This window comes from Notamacropus eugenii, chromosome 5 (genome assembly GCF_028372415.1).
Source record: "Notamacropus eugenii isolate mMacEug1 chromosome 5, mMacEug1.pri_v2, whole genome shotgun sequence".
NCBI classification, from domain to species: Eukaryota; Metazoa; Chordata; class Mammalia; order Diprotodontia; family Macropodidae; genus Notamacropus; species Notamacropus eugenii.
In genome coordinates this window covers 345,053,985-345,073,147 of record NC_092876.1, presented here as the reverse complement: position 1 = coordinate 345,073,147, position 19,163 = coordinate 345,053,985, and the positions used below count along the sequence as shown (strand labels likewise).

Here is a 19,163-nt window from a genome sequence, read left to right as displayed (position 1 = left end):
TAAAAACTTTTTTCTTCATTTTGAACTTAAATACATTTCCATGTACACAGCATAACATAAAGAGAAGATTCAACATAAAACCATGAATTCCCATTTCAGACTGTTTACTTTTTTAAAAAATCATGTAATAAATACACATTGTTTTCAAAGCTACCTTGCTTTTCTGTACTTTCTTCTAAGTTTTCTTTAGTTCTCTGCTGTATATTGTTTTTTTCTCCCTCTCTCACCATTCTGCCCTAGAGAAGGCTACAATTAAACGTGTGTGTGTGTGTGTGTGTGTGTGTGTGGTAATACCATACCATACATACTTTTATTTATCAGTTCTGTCTTTGGAGATGGATTACGTCTTCCTTCATAGGTAGTTATAGTAGTTTGTAGCTCGTTTGAGTATTTATGATACCAAAGATGAATCAGTCATTCAAAATTATTGTTAGGACAATATTTCTGTTACTATATACAGCATTCTCTTGGTACTGTCATTTCAATTTTCATTATTTTGTGCAAGTCTTTCCATGTTTTTTCTAAAATCAACCAGATGATCATTTCTTATAACACAGTAGTATTCCAAAAAAGAGGATTCTTGACACACTGAAGTTTAATCTTCACATCAACATTATCTCCATCACTTTCTTAAATTCCAGATAATCAAGAAGACAATAAATTGAGGGGGCAGAGCCAAGATGGCGGAGTAGAAAGACATATATGCTCTTAGTGCTTCCCCCACAGCCCACAAAATACCTGTAAAAATGACTCTCAACAAAGTCTAGAACAGCAGAAGCCACAAAATAACAGAGTGAAAGAGATTTCCAGCCAAAGGTAACCCAGAAGGCTGACAGGAAAGGTCTATCTCACATGACACTGAGCTGAGCAGAGCATAGCCCTGGCCACGCAGCACTGGGAGGAACAAGACCTGAACAAATCTCCAGGGCAGAGTTCCTAGCAGGGAAGGTCTCAGATTTCTCAACCCACAAGCCACAAAGAAAGCTCCAAAGGTCAGTGGGGGAGGGCTTTCCTAGCTGGGACAGTGGGAATGAGTTTTTCCAGCAATAACCCCAGGGGATGTCAGAGGCCACAGCAGCAGACTGTAGGCAGCTACAGAGGCTGGGAAGCAACCTGGAAACATTGTTTAGGCAGCTCAACTTAAAGCCTCTAGCAGTAGGGAGCAGCTGATCTAAACCCCAGCCCTGAGTAACAGGCCCCACCCTCCACTCAAAACCCAGGGAAACTGAGCAGCTGAGTCTAATCTCTTGACAAAAGATTCAAAAGTCAAGTAACTGGCTGGAAAAATGCCCAAAAGAGGGAGAAAAAATACCATAGAAGGTTATTTTCTTGGTGAACAGGTATCACCTTCCATCCTTTTAGATAAGGAAGAACTTCACAGGAAGTTAAGACCCCTGCCTCCAGGGCCTCCAAAGTGAACTTCAATTGGGCTCAGGCAATAGAAGGGCTTGAAAAGCGAGTTAGCAGCTTGCTAAAGCAGAACCAAAAAAAAATGCTGAGGAAAATAACACCATTAAAAAGAGGCTAACTCAAGTGGAAAAAGAGGTCCAAAAAGCCAATGAGAAGGAGGCTTTAAAAAGCAGAATTAGCCAAATGGAGGAAAAGGTTCAAAAACTCACTGAACGAAATAGTTCTCTGAAAGAGAATTGAGTTCAGGGAAATGAATGACTCTGAGATAAACCAACCAGTTGAAAAACAAAACCAAAAGTTTGAAAAAATAGAAGATAATGTGAAACATCTCATTGGAAAAACAACTGTCCTGGAAAATAGATCCAGGAGAGACAATTTAAAAATTATGGGATTACCTGAAAGCCATGATCAAAAAAATAGACTAGACATTATCTTCCATAAAATTATCAAGGAAAACTGTCCTGATATTCTAGAACCAGAGGGCAAAATAAATATTGAAAGAAGCCACTGATCACCTCCTGAAAGAGACCTGAAAAGAGAAACTCCTAGGAATATTGTGGCCAAATTTCAGAGTTCCAAGGTCAAGGAGAAAATACTGCAAGCAGCTAGAAAGAAACATTTTGAGTATTGTGGAAATACAATCAGGATAATACAGGATCTGGCAGCTTCAACATTAAGGGATCAAAGGGCTTGGAATAGGATACTCCAAAAGTCAAAGGAACTGGAATTAAAACCAAGAATCACCTACTCAGAAAAACTGAGTATAATACTTCAAGGGAATAAATGGTCATTCAATGATATAGAGGACTTTCAAGTATTCATGTTGAAAAGACCAGAATTATATAGAAAATTTGACTTTCAAACACAAGAATCAAGAGAAACATGAAAAGGTAAATAAGAAAGAGAAATCATAAAAGACTTTCTAAAGCTGAACTGTTTGCATTACTACATGGAAAGAAAATATTTATAACTCTTGAGACTTTTCTCAGTATTTGGGTAGGTGGAAGGATTGTATACACACACACACACACACACACACACACACACACTTACACATAGATAGAGAATACAGGCTGTGTTGAATCAGAAGAGATGATATCCACAAAAAAAGATATAAAATAAAAATTAAGTGGGAGGAGAAAGGGAGAAATGGAAAAGGGAGGCTATAACTCATAAAAGAGATAAAGAAAAATCTTGTTCAATGGAGGAGAAAAGGGAGAAGAAGAGAGGGGAAAAGTGAATCTACTCTCTGCACATATGGCTTAAGGAGAGAATAACACGCTCACTAAATCTGGTATGAACATCTATCTTATACTACAGGAAAGTAGGGGAGGAGGGAACAAGTAGGGCAACGGGGATGATAGAACAGAGGGCATATGGGAGAGGGGAGTAACTAGAAAGAAACACTTTGGGAAAGGGACAAGATCAAATGAGGGAATAAAAAAATAAGGGGGGGGGTAGAGTAGGATAGAGGACAATATAGTTAGTATTACACAACATGATTACTACGGAAGTCTTTTGCAAAACAACACATATTTAGTTTGTATTGATTTGTTTGCCTTCTCAGTGGGGATGGGTAGGGAGGGAAAGAAGGTGGAATTCAAAGTATTAGAAACAAATGTTGAGAATTATTACTGCATATAACTGGGAAATAGGAAACACAGGTAATGGGGTATAGAAATTTATTTTGCCCTACAAGAAAAGAGGGAAGATGGAATAAGGGAAGGGTGGGGTGTGATAGAAGGGAGGGCTCATTGAGGAAAGTGGTAATCAGAATGCAAGGTATTAGGGGGTGGGGGGAGGGGAGAGATGGGGAGAAAAATTAGACATGTTACAAAGTGATGTAAATGCAATTAGTATTAAAACAATTGACTGAATTAATTACTGAGACGAAATCAGAGACATCTTTAGTTTGGGGAAAAGAATTTTAGTCTAAATTTCCTAGAGGCAGGTAACCTTGAGTAAAATTTGGCACTGATGGAAAAGTTAAGATTTTAATGGTAAATTTGATTTTATGATTATTATTTAATCAAGAACTAGAACATGTATAGAAAGGCATGTAAGCCACTTAAGACTTGCCTCAAAAGATGTTCCTTAGCCAATGTGAAATTATAGTCACATCTGAAACCTGGTTATTGGAACTAGCTATTTTAAGATGCTATGGAATTATTAAGTGACTGTTCTTTTGAGTCTAATGCCAGGTATGGATAGCAAACAAGCTAGTCTGTGCCTTCAATCCATGATGCCAGTAAGCCTGTGAGATGCTGGTATGAACTGAAAAAGGTAACCTCATGGGAAGGGTGGGAGAGACACTGTTCAGCCTGGGCTGAAGTAGGATTCTCCTGACTCAGTTTCTCCACTGAGAAGACACCTGGCAGACTCTAAGCCTCACTGAATGCAAGTTGACAATCTATTCCTGCCTGGAACTGACATGAAGTTGGGGAGATATTGTTTCCCTGCAATGTCCCTACTCTTAGTGGCAATTTCCTATAGTCAAAAGGTTTGTAAGCTTAGTACCAGATGCATCAAATTATAGATTGTTGGTAGGGGAACATCCTAGGTCAAGTCTAAAATTAAGGTATTAGGCTTAGGACTTTAGACCAACAACAATAAGTCAGGGTCCTTTAATTCTCAGTAATAGTGTGGAGACAATTAGGTCAAGGGCTTATAAAGTTAGCATACATAGTTATTATTTGTGTCTCAGATGGTTAATGTTAAAAAAAAAATCTGATTGTGATCTATATTGTAAATGCTTTAAAGAAATATCACCTGACCAAAAGTAGAAATTGTGTTATGTGATATGAATTGCGTTAAAAATGAAAAATTAAAAAAAATACAATAAATCAAACCCTGATCTGCTGATTTTATAGGTTTAAATGCTCACAATGAAAATTTAACAATCACTTTGGCAAATTGAAACTGGCACCAGCACATGCCTGGCAGATGACATAGGATGCCTCACTACCCCCTTAGGCATGCACAGGGTTGTTCATGGAAAGAACACTGGCCTTGATGTAATAAGACTTTGGTTTGAATCCAAGCTCTCCCACTTATTACCTGTTTTACCTTAGGCATATTAGCTGACCTCTCTGGACTTCAATTTCTTCATCTGTAAGGGATTTGGATAAGATGTTGACTAAAGTCTTTTCTAGTTCAGAATCCTATGGTCCTTGGACCTTTCCTGCTCAATGAGAGTGGAGAAAAAAGAGAGAAAGGAATAAAGTGGAAGGGTTACTTAATGGGAAGAGCATTGGAAAGGAGTCAGGAGACTTGAATGCAGTCCTCTGCCATTAATTGACAATGTGACCTTGGGCAAGTCACTTAATCTGTTTGAGTTTTCAGTTCCCTATCTATTAAATGAAGAGATTGTGCTAGATGAGCTCCAAGATTCCTTCCATCTTCTACATTAGACTCTATGAAACTTTTGTTGGTTGGTAGCATATATTCAACGTTATACTTCTTTTTTTTTAAATTGCTTTATTGATGCTCTTTTCTTTTTTTTTTTACATTACTGTAATTTCCCAGTGACTTCCCCAACCTCCTGCAACAAGAACCCTTCTTTATAACAATGAAACATTTTGTTAAATTAATATTTTTTCAAATGAAAAAAATCCATCCTTTTTCCCCCCTTCTCTTTGCCTTTCATTGTTCCCTTTTTCCACCTCCCTGTAAAAGGGTCAACAAGAGGTCTCAAATAGTACACCCAAACCTGCTCCAGTGGTGAGGGACAGCAGGGAAAGATCCCCGTATCTTGGCGTCTGCAAGAGAGGAGAGTCATGGGGTAATATATATTTTTGTAGTTGTTAACTTTCCTCTTCATCTCTCATCACATTCTCTGGCTCTTCTTCTTCACTATATTGTTTGCCCCTATTTTTCCCCTTCATACACACCAACTGACCATGTGGAACATCCAAACAAGGTATCCGTATATCCCTTCCCTCCCAGCAGGCTGCAGATGGCAAGAATGCAGCTGGCTCAGGTTTCCTGGCAGAACAAAGTGGACATGTGTCCTTTTGAGCTCTGTCAATGATCTTATGAAAGCGCCCACTAGTCATCCTTCTGGTGGGCACCTTTTGTTCTCTTGGTCGATTCATGTGCTGTAGGGATTTTGTGTGTTGGGGGAAAAGATCCTTAAAAATTATGCATTTTGGCCCCACCTCCTTGTTTCATAGAAAAGGAAACTCAAGCTAGGGAGATAAAGTGATTTTTTTCTCCCTCAAATCATTGTTAGTTGGTGGCAAAATGGATTAGGAACCAGATTTCTTGAGATGATTTAATCTGGGATGGATTCTCACCACATTATGCTGTCTGCCAGTCTTCCTTTAAGGTAACCTTGAAGTGCTGTTCAAATGTGAATTATTATCGTTATTAGTAGATAGGTTATACACTGTTATTTGTTTGTCCAATCTTTTCTCTGTCAACGGGACAACAGAGGAATACACTGAAAAATAGTAACAGGAGGTGAAAGGACTTTTTTCTCCTGCTTCTTCTATTATCTTTGTCAAAGTACAATTCCAGAGCAGGGGAAAAGACTTTTCAGTCTTTTAATGTTGCTAACGGCCATTCAGGGCTTGATATCCATGATTACCATTTAATACCTACTCAGAAAGCCAGAGGTGGATAGGCTATGAGGAAGGGACTTTAGAGCGATGCTTTTGTACTTGAATGTTTGTTTACTGCTAATGAAATATAGTCATGACTCAGTGCCCACTGGATAGTATATATGCTGTATTGGAGACAGCGTAGGCACTGAAGTCTGAAACCGTTGTTGTTCAGTCATGTCCAATTTCTGATGACCCTGTAGACCTCTGTCCACAGGATTTTTTTGGCCACAATACTGGAGTGTTTTCCCATTTCCTTCTTCAATGGCAAATAGAGGTTAAATGACTTGCCCACAGTCACACAGCTAGGAAGGTTCTGAGACTGGATTTGAACTCAAGTCTTCCCCCCCCCAAGCCCATACTCAACATCTAATTGTCTAAGCAACTTATTCCACTTTTGGACAATTGTAATTACTGGGAAGATTTTCTTCAAAGTAAACCTAAATTTACCTCTTTTTAACATTTACATTTATTATTCTTGGTTTTTTCTCCTGGTAAGTCTATTCTGTACTCTTCATGATAGCCTTTCAGATACTTGCAGACAGATATTATGCATCCCTGCCTTCCCCCTCCAAGTCATCTCTTCTCTAGGTTAAACATACTCAATTCCTTCAACTGATTCTTGAGCAACATAATACTTCACCATCCTTGCACTCCTCTGAACTCTCTCCAGCATAGCAATGTCTTTCTTGGTTTTTGGTTCATGGTTCCCAGAACAACACACAGTGCTCCATATGGCACCTGAAAAGAGCAGAGTGTAGTGAGACCATCATCTCTCTGTTCCTGGAAGCTATTGCTCCCTTGATCACATTAGCCCAAAACATTAGTCTAAGATCACATTAGCTTTTTAGGTGTGTAGCACCAACGCTATATTCACAGCACCTACAGTGGACATGAATATGCCAGTGCAATTCTGAATCGCGAAATACAACAGACTCTCCACATGGGAGACAGAACCAAAACATTTATTCAGAAACCAGAAAGCCAAATCCATCTTAGTAACAAATAAATCTATACACAGTAGCATTGCAGAGAATAACACCAGCCCCAAGCCTTCCCCTGGGGTAGGCTTCCTACAAACCAGCTCCCTTAAGCAAATCACAAACAGGCTTCCCTTAAACAAAATGCCCTTCTCTCACTCACAGCCAGCTGCCTGCGTCCTTCAATTCTAACTGCTCTCTAACTTCCTCTCAGATCTGCTCTAGCCCCTCCTCTTCCTGTTCTATCCCTTTCTGTTCCATGTGACTTAAACTTGTATGACTCAGCCTTCCATGTGACTTAAGGCCATGTGGGCTTATTAATGGTTGGGAAAGACCTTCCCATTAAGAAGCAAAATTACATTAACAATAAGCAAAAATGCATTAACAATACATGGTGCCACATCATACTGCTGACTCATTTTGAGCTCTCAGTTCACTAAAACCCCTAGATCTTTTTCAGAACAACTGCTGTTCATCAATGCTTCCTCCATTTTATACTTGTGAAGTTAATTTTTTGTACCCAAGTAAAAGACCGCATTTATCCTCTTATTGAATGTCATCTTAGTAGTGTCAGCCCAGTACTCTGGTCTGTTCAAAGCTTTTGGATCCAGACTCTCATCCTCAGTTAGCTATCCCTGTGAACTTTCAGTCATCTGCATATTTGATGACTGTATCAATTATGTTTTCCCTTGCTTTTAATAATTACCTGGCTAAAAACTGGCTTCACTGTTCTTCAGAGTAACTCATTTAATGCACAAAGATTCTGTGTTCTTGGACATCTACAGCTCTTTATGCCATATCAGACCTGGTTACCTCATCAATGGTTTTTGGGTTTTTTGCTTTGTTTTATTTCATTTTGTTTTCCCTGATAGGCAGGTCAGATCTGGAGGGCAATTCTGTTGGCCTTCACTATGGGAACATAACTTTCTCTCCTGCCTCTTATAGAGTCCTGCCCTAGTGAATGCTAAGTGTTTTGCTGCACCCTACTTCCTGTGATTTGTCTGGAATCTTTTCACAAGCCTTTGACACAATATGCAAGGAGAAGGTTCCTCAGGTTCCACTTATGTTTCAGTTCCATTCACTCTCCTTTCTTTCTTTCTTTTTTTTAAACACATGAAGACTGTCAAACCTAGAAAATAAATTACCCAAGTCATAGAGTTTATGGAACAATTGTTAACTCTGAAAATACCAAAAAGCTCTTAGAGGTTATACACTAACTGTTAAACTCTGAAAAATAAAATAAAATCAAGCAAAACAAAGCCAAAGAGTTAGCAGTAATTATAAGCAAAAAGCATTCTTTATTCTGTTGGAGGAGGGAAATTAGACACGTGTGCCAGGGTCTGCTCTAAGACAGAACAGACCTACTATAGCACAGCTAACCTTTGATACACATAACAATGGATAGACCAAAAAAACCCCAAGACAAAAACCATGCAGTGAGGCATAGGCACTGAGGAGGTAACAGCAACAACGAGGCAAGTTTGATTCATAGCAGGGCTTCATGACCAGAACATGGTTCCTGCAGGTGTTTGTCCAAGCTCAAGCGAACAAACACCTGGGGCTGGTGTGAAACAGTTCGTGATTTCACTGCAGCAGAGTTCGTCCAGAGAGAGAAGAGAGAGAACGCAAAGAATTGTTGTTATGCCAACCTCAGGGCACAGCTTGCTTGCTGGGCCTTAGCTCTGGAAAACAAGGTATCTCCTAATAGTAAAAAGAAAGGGATGAAAAGAGAGGGATGCTCTTGGCATGGAGAACCTGACAAGACTCTAACTCCCACTATTCAAGGAAGTATTCAGTATGATGTCGTGGTGGGAGAAATACACTGACAAAGAGTGAGAAGACTTGAGTTTGAGATCTAAGCCTGTCACAAGATAGCCAGAGGATCTCCGGGAAGTCTTCACTATTCAAAGTCTCAGTTTCTTCATTTGTAAAATAAGGGTGTTGAACTAGATGGTTACTAATCAAAGGTCTTTTCCAGCTCTTTGAACTTGGGCTTGGCCTATCTTCTAAGGCCACTTCATCTAATAGAGGTACAAAACATTAGATTGGATCATTTGGTGAAAAAGCAGCAGACTCAAACAGGAGAAAAGAGCAAGTTTTTGGGATTCTGCTCCCAGAATTCAGTAAAGAAGAGGTTCTCAAAATGTGGTTCAAGTACTCTTGGGAATTCCTCAAGACCCTTTTATGGGGTCAATGAGGACAAAACTATTTTCATAATAATATTGAGATGTTTTCATTTCTAGTATGTTAAATTTCAATAAATATAATCCATATAAACAAAAATTCTTTGAGGGTTCCTCAACAATTTTTAATATTGTAAAGAGGTCCTAGAGCAGCTTGTTAATACAGCAGATAGAGCACTGGGCCTGAAGTCAGGAAAACTCACCTTCATGAGTTCAAACCTGACCTCAGACACTTCCTAGCTATGTGAGCCTAGGCAAGTCACTTAACTTTGTTAGTCTCAGTTTCCTCATCTGTAAAACAGTCTGGAGAAGGAAATGGCAGACCATTCCAATATCTTTGCCAAGAAAACCCCAAAATGTGTAACAAAGAGCAGGACACAACTGAAAGGACTGAATAACAATGACAACAAAAGGAATCCTGAGATGAAAAAGTTTAGAAGCCACTGCTGTATCCTCCTTCTATAGATCTTTTTATTACTGACTGGTCAGATCTCTAGAGTCATGTATTTACCTTTCTTCCTTATTCTCAGGGTTTTCCAAAGATTCCTGTCCAGAAGTAGAGTCTCCTTAAGTTGATATCATTTTAGCCCAGAAGGTCATGGTTCTCTACTCTTTAGAACTTGGCAACTAAGGATCCCATGCTCTGGGTCTAGAGCTAGACCTCCTTTCTCAAAGATCACCAGATTTAAAATCAGTGATTTGCCTATGAATCTAGAGAATATTGAGGGAGTGACGTGTGAATGACACTGCCTAGGTTTGGGTTACTGGGAGGAGGGTGATATAGAGCATTAGCTTCTTAAAAAGCAAGACCAGAGAAATTCATAGGTTCATTATAGAAGGTATGGTCTATATAAACTGTCTTATTAATGATTTCCTCCTATTTTTTTTAATGCATAAACAAAGCAAGATCATAGGGTTTAGAAATGGAAAAGGCCTTAGACATCATCTATCTAACCCTTTGTTTTACAGGCAAAGCAACTGAGACCCAAAGAAGTAAAGTAACCTAACCAAGGTTATTGAGGTTGTAGTAGCCAAGCCAAGTCTCCTGATTCCAAATTCCATGCTGTTTCTATGGTTCTATGATCAATCTATCAGTATACCACCTGCCTATTGAGGAGGATTAAGGCAGTTTCCATCTTTATGGTTTCTTTCTGTATTTGGGACATGACACATGCCAATTGTATGCCAAGTACCATTCTGGGCACTGGGGGCACATACAAAGAAGTGAGATAATCCCTGCTGTAGGGAACCTCAGAGGGCCACAATGGTTTCAGGAGCACCTGATGGCCTGATAAGCCCACTCTATTGTGCAAATGGAGCCAAGGTTGTTGGTTCAGCCCTCCAGGATCCTACACAATAGCCCCAAGATCTCTGTCTTGAGTAAACATTCTGGTACTTATTAAGACATTCCAAGGCAGTCATGAGGACATGTATCTGTACCTGCAGGAGAAGTGGTTAAAGTAAATATATCACTAGCTTGCCACGAGTATGGAACTTATGGCTAAACAGTATATAAGGCTTGTACTTGCTAATAATAAACAGAGCTTGCAACATCTCTGTCTCCCACCTCATCACTGCATGCCTGAGATTCGAGATGTCCCACTGGTCGGGGGTCTCTTCACTGAGCCGGCAGTTACTCCAACACCCTGCCCTCTGGAGCATGCAATCCACCACACTGGAGCTATCAATGTTATTTGGGAGGTAGGAAGCAATCCACAATAATGATGCTCAAGAACTTCAAAACAGAGTATATTCCCCCTAGTAAAGATTACAGTTTATAAATTTAAGGAGAATTTTGTATCTGAGATAAAAAAGAACAATGATACTATCTTAAACTTTGATATTATTTTATGGTTGTCACAGCTGTTATATATATTACCTCCTCACAATAATAATAACAATAGGTAGTATTTCTGTAGTGCTTTTATGTATTATCCCATTTGCTCCTATTCTTTTTTACAAGGTAGGTAATTTGGGCATTATTCTCAAGCCAACCCCTCATTTAAAGATGAGGCAACTGAGGCCCAGAGAGCCTAAGTGACCTCCTAAGGTCACACAGATACCAGGTGGGTAAGAGTAAGCAAAGTGACATCTTTGTTGTTTTCTTTTTGGAGTTCAGTTTCCCAGGCTTATTGAAAACATCTGAAGGATTGATTCCCTTTGAACCCTGATCATTCACAGGTATGCTGTGACTACTGAGCCAATTAGTGGCTGAGTCTTTGTTTTGTATACTGAAGGCTGGTATTTTGCTTTGGGAGTTTGCTTATGACAAGGACCTTTTGATTCCCTGTACAGGACTCTGAGTAGCTGTTAGTTAAGAGCCCCCCTACTTCTCGGAGGTTTGTCCTCTCCCATCGGTGGTATATGTAGGAGGAGGCATATTATTTTATGCCCTGTCGGCTGATTTTTGTGGTAATTTCTCTGCTTGTATTTTCTCTGTTTGTATTTTTTCCATATTCAGGGTGCTGACCTTTCCCCTGAACTAGTGAATGACTTATATATGTTTAATTAAAGAAGGATTGTTAACCCCTTTGAAGCTGTCTTTCCTTTATAAGGCAGATCAAAGAACCTGTGCTAGCAGGCCATCCTGGGTGTGCTAGGGGGCTTGTTAATACAGTGGGGTAGCTGGGTTTAGAATTTAGGCCTTCTGATGCCAATTCCCAGTTGACTTTCCAATGTGCCATGCTGTCTCTGTCCACAATGGGTTTCTCAAGAGATTGGATCAGAACAGGTGGATGTGGCATGAGTTGTTACCAACATTAAGTAGCTCCTCTGTGGTTATACCTGTTATTGATAATAATTCAACCCTATCCACCAATCTAAACCTGAGGGAAGGACTGTGGATTATATACTGTTTACTCACTAAATCCTTCCTCTTGTGGTAATCTCTTGTGGTGAGTGGCTGCCCCAGCTTCTCAAAGACCATGGAGACACAAGTTCTAACAGATTCTGATACATAGGAAAGGAACTGAGTGTAGACCGAGCTCCACAGACTAAGTGTCTGCTGTTCAAGGACCATCCTAGGTAAGATCAGAGAGGACCCCATCACAAGGTTGGACATCAAAGTGAAAAATTATTTTGGCCACAAAGGTAATTAAAAATCATCATAACGACAACTAGTATTTCTCTTGTACTTTAAGGCTTACAAAGTATGTCCTAAACATTATCTCCCTTGATCCTCAAAAGAACCCTGGAAGGTAGGCACCATTAATATCCTCATTTTACAGATGAAGAAACTGAGGTTTAGAATAAGTGAATTGCCCTACTAGCCTACAACTAGTAGGCGTCCAAGGCCATATTTGAACACGTCTCCTGGACTCATGGTCTGGTGCTCCTGCTACTACATCCCCTAATGGTGGAGCTGGAATCTTCGCTGGGCAAAGGAGAACAGGTGGTGGTGAGAATCAAACCCAGATACTTGAGAAATTAAAGAAAAGATACTTTGTTCAAAGTCACAAGATGGAATGTCATCTTTAGAGCAGGGGGATTCTTTACCTGGGAGCCATGAATGTGGTATTTAAGAATATATTTTGATAAATATATTTTAATATAATTCATTTCCTTTGGAATCCTATGTATTTTATTTTATACTTTTACAATAATGTTCTGAGAAGGAGCTCACTGACTTCGACAGGCTACCAGAGGGGACCACAACACACAAAAAAGCTTATGAGCCCTTGGTCTAGAGAATTGCCTTCCCTGAAGGGTCACCTGGGAGGTGACCTAACACTGCTCCCTAGACTTTTCACTGTTGCAACATGGGAGAGAGATGCCAAGCTGTCAAACCCTGCATCAGACAAGCACAAATACTCTCATTCTGTCCAAACACAATATGATGGCATAAACAGGGGCCATTTCTCTCTGGTCTTTACCTTGCTGGAAGCCTTCCCAGCACCAGGAGTGGTGATGACAGGCATCCTGACTGATGTGCGGTGCCCTTCAGGAGGACTAAACTGCTCGGCTCGGCAATTTCCACAGCGTGCAGTCCACCTTTAATCAAGCTTTTTCCACCAGCTTCAAGGCTGGAGGCAGGTTGCCTTTTATGTTAGAGCAGTGAACCACCTGGGAGGGCCAAAGAAAGATCCCAGCAGCCAGCTAAAGGAATAATTCCCGTTCTGCTCTCATGCTTCTGTGTAGAGGTGTGTAGGTGTGGGTGTGAAGATTGAGGAAACAGCAGGTGGGGCAGCCCTGTTAATTGGGTGGGTGGGTGGCACATAAATATATCACTCTGTATAGCCATTACATTTCATATTTCCTCAGACAGGCTACAGTTACTGGTACCTTTGCAGAGTACTTCTGGGGATAAAACAGTAGAATTTGGGGAGTACCTTCATCTACTTAAAATATTATAGAGGCAGCTTAACAGTATAGCAGAAAGGGTAGAGTTAGGAAAAACGAAACTCTAAGCCTGCCTCATACACTTGGATGTGGGGACAAATCACTTAATCTCTTTCAACCTCAGTTTCCTTATCTATAAGGATATAATAATAACATGTCAAAACAATAAGATGAAAATTGGACATAATAACAGGACTTAGCTCTCAGAGCCGTTGTGAGGATCAAATGAGAAAATGTATGTAAAGTCCTTTGCTAAACTTCAAGCACTATCTAAATGCTAGCTATTGTTATTATTAAAGGCTCGCTCTAGTCCATTCTAACATACATGAGAATTAAAGACTTTCACTAAAAAGCAGTAGACCCTTATGAAAATCTGTATTTTAACTCACACAAGGAAAAACTTTAGGCTTAACATGAGCTATGGGGGAACAGGGACAGGGAAAGAGGGAAGGTACAGGACAACGTGCACCATTGGGTCCTCATCAGATATTGGTTGGGAGATGGGGAGAGACATCTATCATTGGGCCTTGCATGCAGTGGTCTTTAAGCTATGGCAGGAGGAAGAACAAGGTCCAGTGATGATCCTTCAATGGGACTTGGCAAATGCAGCTAATGCCATGCTCCTAGTAGATTAATCAATCAATTAATGAATTAATTAATGGGATGCTCTGTTCATTCTTTACCTCTGTGCCAGGGCTGCTCAAATTCTCTAGTAAAGGTTCATGGGTTTTATGGGGATGGATGAAAGAAAGAATGAATGAAAAGGCATTCATTAAGCATTGATTATGTGCTCTGTTCTAAGTTCTGGAGATACAAATAGGTTGGAAGCAGAGCCAGAGTTTTGGAGGCACTGATATTCCCAAGGCTCTTGGGTTGAGAGTCCTGGGCAATCACTATAGAGTCTGAAGGGAGCTAGTGGTTTGTCTTGCCTAGCACAGGCCTCCTCCTATTTGTGTCTCAGGATGCCCTGCTACTTCATTTAGAGATGGGAAGAGTGGATCAATCGATACATTTAGGAAAGATGTACCTAATATGTAGTAGGCACATAGTAGGGATAAGCACCTATTATGTGCCAGGTACAGTGGAAGGTGCTGGGGATACACATACCCAAATCAAATAGCCCCAACTTTTAAGAAGCTTGTGTTCAATACTACCATCGTCCCAGTCACATGTACCTAGTTTCATCTTTGACTCCTCATTCTCTCTCCACCTCTAATCTGTGGCTAAGTCCTGTCCATTCTACCTTTGCAACATCTCTTCTAAATCTCTCATTTCATCTTCTCACTTGTTCAAGATGTCCTGACCTCACACCTAGACTAGTGCAATAGCTTTCTGATCGGTCTCCCTGCCTCAAATCTCCTCACTCCAGTGTCCACTCAGTTATCAAAATGATCTTTCTAAAGCACAAATTTGACCATGTCACCTCCCTAGTCAGTAAACTCCAGGGGCTCCCTATTACCTCCAAGATCAACTATCAAATCCTCTGTTTAGCTTTTAAATTCCCTCATAATCTGCCTCCTTCCTATTTTTCCAGTCTTCTTGCAGCTTACTCTACTGTTGTACTCTATGATTCAGTGACACTGGTTTCTTTATTGTGCCTCACACAAAATATTTCTTCTTTCTTCTCTGTGCCTTTTCACTAGCCACACCTTATACCTGGAATTCTTTAGCTCATTTATACACGATTGTTTGCATGCTGTTTCTCTCTCTAGATGGTGAATTTCTGACAGCAGGGATTCTTTCCCCCTCCTTTCTATGCCCAGGGCATAGCACTATGTCTAACACATAGTAAGCACTTCAATAAATGCTTGTTGACTTGACAAAATAGATTCAAAATAAATATAAGGCATCTTTTTGGGGGGAAGGAAAATGGTGCTAGGAGTTTGGGGGATCTAGAAAGGTTTAATGTAGAAGGTGGCACTTGATCTGTGCCTTGAAAACAAGGGGTTCTAAGAGGTGGAGATGAAAAGGGATAGCATGTTGGGCATGGAGAGCAGCTAGAGCAAAAGACAGAGACAGGAGAAGGAATATGATATGTGAGAATTAGCAAGAAGGACAGTTTGAAAGGTAGAGTATAGAGGATGGGGAAGGGGTAAATGGATGGGAAGAAGAAGGAGGAGGAGGAAGAAGAGGAAAAAAGGAGGAGAAGGAGGAGGAGAAAGAGGAGAAGAAAGAAAAGAAAGAGGAGGAGGAGGAGAAAAAGAAGAAGAGGAGAAAGAGGAGGAGGAGAAGGAAAAGAAGAAGGAGAAGGAGGAAAAGGAGAAGAAGGATGAGGAGAAGGAGGAGAAGGAGAAAATGAAGAATGAGGAGGAGGAGGAGGAGGAAAGGAAGGGGAAGAAGGAGGTGACAATGATAACCATGATGACAATAATAGTCTGGAAAGATAGTTTGAGGTCAGTTTGTGAAGGGCTTTAAAAAAGAGGAGTTTATATTTGATCCAGGACATGATCAGGAGTCACTGGAATTGGAACAGGGGTGTGCTGTGGTCAGTCCAGTATTTTGCAAAATCACTTTGGCAACTGTGAATAAATAGCTAGACTTGAGGAGGGGAGACCAATTAAAAAGCTGTTGCAACAGTCCAGAGGATGAGAATCTGAATTGGGCCAGTGGCCACATGAATAGAAAAGAAGATGACAGAGAGTTTATCTATGTAAAAACAACCAGGTTTGGCAACTGATTGGATCTGTCAGATCTTACTCAAGCCATTCTAAGGAATTTCCTATTATTGATGCTGAAGTCAAGAAGATGCTTGAATATCTCCCAAGAGAAAGGATCTCTCATGGAAGTTTCCAACAAACAAAATCCCAGAGAAGGTCCTGGTAGCAGAAGAAGTCAAAGTCAAGAACAGATGCAGTCTACCACAAAAAAAGCTAGACCTCAAAATAGCTAATGCATTTCTGGCATTGTGTTAAATGCTTTACAATTATTATCTCATATGATCCTGGGAGAAAGTTGGGTAGATTGGAGTTCCTCACTCTAATCCATCCTCTACACAGCTGCCAAAAGTGTGCCAAATATGCTATTTGCTCATTTTACAGATAAGGAAATTGAGGCAGACAGAGGTTAGGTTGCCTAGGGCCACACAGCTAGTAAGTATCTGAGGCTGGATTTGAACTCTGGTCTTCCTCACTCCAGGTCCCATGTTCTATTCACTGTGCCACCAGCTGCCTTTGGGACTGACACAGGGCTACTCCTCAAATCTGGCTCTCCCACATCTACATGACCCTTCTTTCTAGCACTTCTATGAAGCCTAGAACCAAATGTAAATATAAAATTATCAGTATTGCTTTCATCTCTAAACTGCTTTAAAATTTTTATTCTATTTCATTTTTTGTCACCTACTCAAAGTTGTATTGTTGAGCTTTGTTGCTTATGCCTGCCATCCTTCTTTATCCTCCCCTCATTGAGGCATCCTGAAGTAATGGACTGAATGCTTAGACTTGCAGTCAGGAAGACCTGAGTTCAAGTTCCACCTCAGATACCTTCTAGCTGTGTGACCCTGAACAAGTCACTTCACCCTGTTTGCCTCAGTTTCTTCATCTGTAAAATGAGGTAGGGAAGGAAATGGCAGACCTCTCCAGTATCTTTGCCAAGAAAATCCTAAATAGGGTCACATGGAATCAGACATGACTGAAACCATTGAATATCATGAACATGAATATTTTGTTATGTACAGGACTTTCCTTGATCATTGGACTTCTTGGAGCATATTCCAGTTGTGTGATGATTAGGTCAGCAAATATATACAGCTTAGTGATTTTAAGATGATGATAGGTAACATTTATATAGTACGTTGATGTTCACAATGAAATTATTCCATTTGATTCTCAAGACAATCTGAAGAGGTAGGGAGGTGTTATTGTTATTCTTATTTTACACATGAGAAAATTGAGATAGAGTTAAGTAATTTACCAAGGGCCTCATGGGTAGTAAGTATCTGAAACTGGCTTTGAACATGACTCCAGGTCCAGTACTCCATCTGCTTTGTAGCTGCTTTGCAAATCTCTTTATAAATAAATGTTAGCTCTATATAAATGTTAGCTATTATTATTAGGTAATGGTGATACAAAGATAGAAACAGAATAGTCCCTGATCTACTTTAGCCTAGAGTCAGGCTATCCACCTCCTGGCTTCTTTTCTCTAGAGACTTCCAAAGGAGGCTTGCATCATTTGCATCCAGGCCACTCACTCTGGCTTCTTCTTTCATTGGAAAGAAACTTCTCCAGTTCTGTGGAAGCTATTCTCAGGCCTGGCCAAACTTGAATGTCAATTTCTTGTCTTCTGACCAGACTCCCCATAACTTTGGTTACTTTTGCCTAATTTGAGGGAAGCCTCCTGGATCTCTCAGGTCACAGCAACATCACCTGATAGACAGAAAGGACTTTGGACAGATAATCATCTGCCTCCCCTCCGTAGAACTCTGTCTCCACATTGACACTAGATTCATTCCTCAATGATTAGCATACTCCCAGATATAGCAGATGAGGAAGATGAATAAGTTGAGGATGACTAAGAGATCGAGTTCTTTGGTGACTGGAAAGATGGCAGTGTTCTCAAAGGAAATCAGTAAATTAGGAGAATTAGGTTTAGGGGATAGTTCCATATAACAGTGAAATTCTGCTCTCTTTCAAATATCTGGAAACTAGATTCCTGCAATACTTTAAAATTGTACTACTTCTAGCTTAAATCTGTGTATACTTGGTCTAATCCACCTGTTTTTCTTTGTTTTCTTTAGTGCTAATTCTATTTTCTAATGTAGCACATAAGGGATGTGTGATTTTTTTCAAACATCATGGTTCTACTGTCACCAATGAAAAAAACTAGTTTCCTACAGAATTCAACAAATCTTCTCCATTTTTGTCTGTTTGTTATTTTCTTTGTAGCCTCATCCTTTTTTAAAATTATTTTTTTCAATTAACATAAATAGATTTTTTTCTCTTTCCCACCTCCCTTGTACCCCACTAGGGGAAAAACACAAATCCTTGTGACAAATATGCATAGTCAAGGAAAATAAATTCCCCCATTGGCCATTTCCAAAATCCACATCTCCATTTGCACTATAAGTTTACTCTTCTATGTCAGAAGGTGGGTAGCACACTCTATGATCATTCTTCTGGAATTATAGTTAGCCATTGCATTGATCAAAGTTTGTAAGTCTTTCAAAGTTATTTGTTCTTACAATATTGTTGTTGTGGTATGTATTGTTCTCCTGGTTCCGCTCATTTCATTCTGAATCAGTTCATACACATCTTCCCAGGTTTCTCTGAAACTGGCTCTTTTACCATTTCTTATAGCCCAATAGTATTCCATTATATTTACATAACATAATTTGGTCAGTCATTCCTAAATTTATGGATACCTTCTTTGTTTCTAGTTCTTTGCTATCACAAAATGAGCTATTCTAGATATTTTTGTACACAATTATAACAAAAGCTAACATTTATACAGTATTTACTATGTGTCAGTACAATTATCATCTCGTATCTCATACACTTATTATTTCATTTGATCACATAAGCAATTTTCCTTTTTTGTTGAGGTATTTGTGTTGTAAGTCTAGTAGTGGTGTTGCTGGGTCAGAGAATGCACAGTTTAATAACTCTCTGGGCAAAGTTACAAACTGCTTTCTTGAATGGCTGGATTGATTCACA

General features: G+C 39.8%; 1 long non-coding RNA gene across 1 annotated transcript in view; it reads left to right on the top strand.

Moving 5' to 3' along the window:
- The first annotated feature begins 10,647 nt into the window (after window positions 1–10,647).
- Window positions 10,648–19,163, top strand: part of LOC140506564 (uncharacterized) — a 90,160-nt gene continuing 81,644 nt past the window's right edge. Inside the window, exon 1 of the long non-coding RNA XR_011967977.1 lies at window positions 10,648–10,875. This is a non-coding gene — a long non-coding RNA (uncharacterized lncRNA). The remainder of the gene's footprint in view (window positions 10,876–19,163) is intronic.